The sequence below is a fragment of the Lycium ferocissimum genome, chromosome 11 (assembly GCF_029784015.1).
Source record: "Lycium ferocissimum isolate CSIRO_LF1 chromosome 11, AGI_CSIRO_Lferr_CH_V1, whole genome shotgun sequence".
Taxonomy (NCBI): Eukaryota; Viridiplantae; Streptophyta; class Magnoliopsida; order Solanales; family Solanaceae; genus Lycium; species Lycium ferocissimum.
The window spans coordinates 38671621-38677604 of NC_081352.1; the positions used below are offsets into that span (position 1 = coordinate 38671621).

General features: G+C 31.0%; 1 long non-coding RNA gene across 1 annotated transcript; it reads right to left on the bottom strand.

Moving 5' to 3' along the window:
- Positions 1 to 4477: 4477 nt before the first annotated feature.
- Positions 4478 to 5437, bottom strand: LOC132036335 (uncharacterized). Its single transcript, XR_009409564.1, has 2 exons — positions 5320 to 5437; positions 4478 to 5273 (listed from the first exon to the last, which is right to left on the bottom strand). It is a non-coding gene; the product is annotated as an uncharacterized LOC132036335 (long non-coding RNA).
- Positions 5438 to 5984: the final 547 nt, after the last annotated feature.

Consider the following 5984-nt stretch of genomic DNA (forward strand, 5'->3'; position numbering starts at 1 on the left):
TCTAAAAACCCCATAGTAAGTCAAACTAAAAAGAGTTCTCTGTAATACAATTTCTCCTTCATTCTTTTGCCTCATTTTTCTTCTTTTTGTTTTCTTCTTATATTGTAATATAATTTCTCAAAAAAATTGGTTATTATTATTACTAGTTTGAGATTGTCGCCTGTAAACCAGAGCTACCATCTACCATAACATTGAATATTCTAGCCATTTTCAAAATAAATTATATCTTATTAGAGTGTTTGTAGAAGATAGTTGTGCTAGCATGAGCCTGCAGGAAAACAAACTTGCACACGTATTTATAGTAGTCGCCTGTGATACTTATTGCATTTTATAAGTTATGTACATTGTTGTCCGTTTGTGTAAAGAATTTTTTAAACTATCAAGTCATTTAAAGGATATCGACGGATAAGTTGTTAAAATGTGAAATTTATAATCTTGAAAATAAGACAAGTTTATAACCTGCTACAACAGGTAAAGGTGACCTGATCATGTACACAGATTTATTGTAAGTTTGTGTAACTTAGTAAACGTCTCGACATAGATATGATTGAAACTTAGAATTCTCTTTTTAAAGTTGAAATTGAATTAAAATGGTATTTGGAATTTGAATTGTGTTTGAACATGTTTTTTACTTGGAAGAAACATTGAATATTTTTTTTTTTTTTATTGGAAACAAAACTTTCACTAAAAAATTTTGATTTTGAACTTTATAAACTCGTCTTCAAAAATAAACTAAAAAATCATTCCAACGTATAACCAAACAATGTTTTGAAAATTTTCCCGACAAAAGGAGAAAAATAACTATGTCCATACGGCTCCTTAAATTCTTTTATATATTCCACTTCCTTGTTTGCCTTTTGTCAACCTGAAACTTCTTAATCATATATCATGACGTAGTAGTATTTTTCTGGGAAGTTGCACTCGATTTCGTCCGTAAGACTAACTAATTACTCTGTTGGTTCTGTGATTTGCTTCATTTCTTAATCTCCAGGAACATCATGGATATCTTTAATTCAATGGTTTATTCAAACACGAAATGCAAATTAAAATCAGTCTTATTCAAACTTGTTCGAATCTGTTTCCTACTTTTATACGAAATAGATATTACATACATTACTTTAATTTGGAAATAAGGAATTTCAAAGAAAATAAAATATGGAAAAGGACATGTAATATTATAGTTATTGTGTATAATATACACTACCTTATTTTTACTTTAATTTCTTCCTACGTTTACTATTTCTTCCTGTTCATATATTCCTTTGTATGTAAAACTCCAATTCTTTTGTAAGTTGTCGTCGATAAGAATAAAATACTCATCTCAATTCTTTTGTAAGTTTTGGTACAATGCTGGAAAGAAGCAACTTTTTGGTATGCAATGATATATATATATATACCAAGTGAGAAAGAATCTTTAATTGCCTGTTTTATATTCTTTATGTTTGATTTGAAATTTGAATACTTTCCTAACATGGAATATAATTAATCCTAATCCGTGTTGAACAAGAAGTCAAGTTTTCGGAAACCCTTTTTTGTGTTAACAGAAAAATAGAGTGACTGAAGGATCTCTCTCTTTCATAATGCTATATTAAAATCTGGTGAATGCAGAAAATAAGTACTAATTTTTAATGGTTAAACACAATTATAAATTGTTAAATTTTGCATGGTAAAAGTGGACTAAAGATTGCGCTGTTTAATAAGTAAATCCGCAAAAGCTTATGTAGTGAAATAATTTTAGCATTTAATGTCATCTGTTAGCAATTTCATTTAATCCAATTCGTCGACTTAAATACTTGTACGAACGGCTTACAGTTTCATTTAATTACAGTAAAATATCTAATTATGGTGGTCAAAACAAGACGATATTTAGAATATAAATATTCTATCTTTTCGCCCATTACATCATACTAAATCCTTTGGAGAAGATGTTTTCTAATTCATGTATGGGTGTGTATTATTTGGACTAAACCGAAAAAATAAATCGAACCAAATCTAATTTTGGATTGGTTTTTCAGTTTTTGGTTTGATTTGGGATTGAGAAATTAAAATTTTGGTTTTATGGTTTGGTTTCAGATTTAGAAAAATAAAAACCGATATAATTTTTATATATCATTTTATTTAACATATAGTACCATTTAAGGGAGTTTGAGTTTTAGCGTTTTACCACTTCCACTCTTTCTTACTTAGTGGCCTATTTGTATTAGAATATAAAATGACTCATTCTCAATGTTTAGGTTATGGACATGAATTTATATACTTTTAAATATTGTATTTTTAAGTTTTACCCATGAATTATATTTAAAATATATTTAAGAGACTTGACATGATTATTTCTCATTCTCTATAATATTTGTTCTTTTTCATCATTCAAATATAACTATTCAATTATGTTAATTATCTTATATGACAAACCAAATAACCAAACCGAAAACAAACGATCGAAAATAGAAAACCGAACCAAGCCAAACTTATTTTGGTTTGATTGGATTGTCGTTTTTAGAAACCAAACACCGAAAAATCGAAACCGAATAATGTAAAACCGAATGCGCACCTAAATTCATGGATGTCATAGTTTTTTGTTTGAGCCTTCATTAATTGTTTTTCTACGTTTGGTCTAAACCATTTATGATTAATAAAAAAGAGAAAACGTTTATATATATATATATATATATATATATATATATATATATATATATATATATATATATATATATATTTCTTCCAAAAATTGATTAATCTGCAATAAATGATTTTTTTGCTAAAACCTTAATTAAGTAGAGGCTACCTACTTAGTAAACAAAAGTTAAAAGAAGTGTATTCTTTTCATTTTATACAAATGTTACAATTTAACAATATTTTTGTTGCTACTACACATTAGGTTACATGCTTCGGATACATAGCATAAGCTACGTGAGCCATGTCCGTAAGAAGCAATTGATGCATAGATAGTGATGGATGATGTAATATCACCAAGTTTTAGTTTTGCTTTCTTCCTAACTTTGACAAGTGATCTGCGCAATTGTTACCTTGTCTCAACGTATGAGTAGAGAAATCACGGGCTCACATATGAGACGCCTACATCCTTCTATCACAACATGACTAGGGTGATTTTCGGTGACATCTCTCACATGACTTAGCAATATCAAAGCATCATTCGAGTTAGTTTCAATAATCACTTTCTTCAGGTTATAGTTTTTCGCCAAGGTTAGGCTGCTGTGTATAACCCATAATTCCGATGTTAGGCTGGACGTTGCTTTCATACTAAGACACACATACAATCCGCCTACAAACCCTCTCTTGTCATCTCATGCAACACCTCTGAATCCCGCTAGTCCTAAATTAGGCATGAAACTGCCGTTTGTGTTGATCTTGATAAACCTGAAAGGGGGTAAGCACCAACTGATGAAGATAGGGCATCTGATCTTATTGTTGATTGAACGTGACAAACTCGAATCGTGTCGTGAATTGGGAGAAATAAATATTTTACTCGTGAAAATATTCGTAGGAAACTGAATTATATTGTACGTTCCTCACTAAAATTATTGATGAGATGAAATATATGAAATGAAGTTATGAAACTCTCAACTCTCGTTTTATAATACTAAGATCCATAGTCCGAAATGGAATGGAGTGGCCAATTTTGGAAAGATGACAGAATCCTAAGTCGTTTAAGATTTTAAATATGACGTATAATAATATGCAAAATGCTAAGCCCCATATCCTAAATGGAATGAGAGTGGCCATTATGGAAACGTGGAAGAAACCTAAATATGCAAAACGATAAGCAAAATTAAAGCTGCGAGTTATAATCTCTATTACTCTATACATATTAAGTACTAGGAGATCCACGTTTTGTTCCGTGTTTGATTTAAACAGTCAATATATATACATGTGCTCTTAAGCAAATTCTAACTTAAACATAGTTACTTATAAAGTAGTATTACTGATCAGAAGGGCGTCTCAATGAAATTAGCGGTCTAAAGCTAAATTTTAATTCGAAGTCTTAAGTATATACACATACATAAAAAATTTAGTGTTGCCTTTCTATTTTTCGTTCTTGTTGTCTTTACTTCACATAGTAACATTACAATTTATAATATTTACGATTACTTCAAGTTTTTAAGATGTTAGCTATGTGTTTTAAATACATTACGTTGGATGTTGTAAAAACTTTATTTAATAATATGAAGATTTGAGTAATTTGGTTCAAAGTTTTAAAATATTTCTCTTAAAAGTAGATAGTTTTTTTCTTTCTTTTATTATATGAATTTTGTACCTCTTTTAATTTTACAATCTTCAATATTGTCTAATAGAGAATAAAATCATAAAATTCATCCGTAAAAGTATTTGGGGCCTAAAAATTTTGAGAGTCGGCATTGCATGTCTAGGGGTTTCAATCCATTGCGTACTAATCAAAGCGTGTACAAAATATGTCTCAATTTTATTAACTACATAAAGTTTTACAATGAAGGGGAGCCTTAGCATAACTGGTGAAGTTGTCTTCATGTGACCAAGAGATCCGGCCCTTCCCCGAACCCCGCTCATAGCAGGAGCTTAGTGCACTGGACTACCTTTTTTTCACAAAAAGTTTTACAGTAGTAACTTTTACAATCTAGAAATAGTGAGAATGTTTTCTTGGAGACTCCACGCATAATATTCACAAATATCAAATGGTATATGTAGTTATGTACACGTGTGGGCGGAGCTAAAGGGATGGAATGATGTTCATCTGAACCTCTTTAATATGTCGGAAAATTATACTCTATATAAACTGTCGAATTTATTTTTACGTACCTGTGATCAGTACATGTTATTAAACATATTACTTAATCTACACAAGCCAAAACAAGGGCTATATATCCAAGAATACACCCTTGATACCCCTGGACAAACACAAGAATTTAATTAACTGATCAGCATCCACCGCCGCCGCCGCCACAACCGCCTCCTCCACCTCCACAGCCGCCTCCTCCACCGCCTCCATGATACCCTCCGCCGCCCCAACGCCTCCTTTTCCCGTTAGAGGAGTCTCCACAAGCAAAAATGACCATAGAAATCATTAAAATAGACATAACAACCATTCCCACCATTATCATCAGCCCCGAACCCTCAAACGCTGAGCCACCATCTACCACACCGTATAATCGCGCCATATTTCTGCTTGACTTTAATTTAATTCTCTGCTGAAATAGTTATATATGCTGATCCAAGGAATTAAACAATCTCTTCGCAAGTATATATAGGCATTTTGTAGTGATGTTTGGCTTTGTAGACTTTTCGTAACCGCAACGAAGTTGCAAGTTCATTTAAAAGTCCGACTTTGAAATTTGAATTGTCAATATTGTTTGAGTTGCTTGAGCTAGGCTTCAACGTAACTAAGAAACTATTCACGTCTTTCCTGGAATTTTCGATTACTAGTATACTATTGGAAATAGTCTGATCTATAAGACTAACTAATTACTCTATTGGTTCTTTAATTTGCTTCATTTCTTAATTTCCAGGAACATCGTGGATATCTTTAATTCAATGGTTTATTCAAACACGAAATGCAAATTAAAATCGTTCTTATTCAAACTCGTTTCATAGGGAGAATATTTACATACGGGACTTGCTCGAATCTCTTTCCTACTTTTATTCGAAATCTATATTAGATACTCCCTCCGTTTACTTTTACTTGTTGTTGATATTAAAAAGCATTTTCACTTTTACTTGTCACTTTTAGGACATCAAGAAAAGACAATTTTTTTTTCCTGTTTTACCCATAGTATTGATTACTCATTTCAATTCACTTTTCAAGTCCAATAAAACTATACATCAATTAATATGGGTATCATGGTACATTACACACTTCATTAAGGGGTGAAAAAAATCAATAGTGGACAAGTAAAAATGAACGGTACATTACTTTAATTTGGAAAGAAAGAATTTGAAAGAAAATAAAAGAGGGGAAATGACAACGTGTAATATTATATTTATTGTGTATA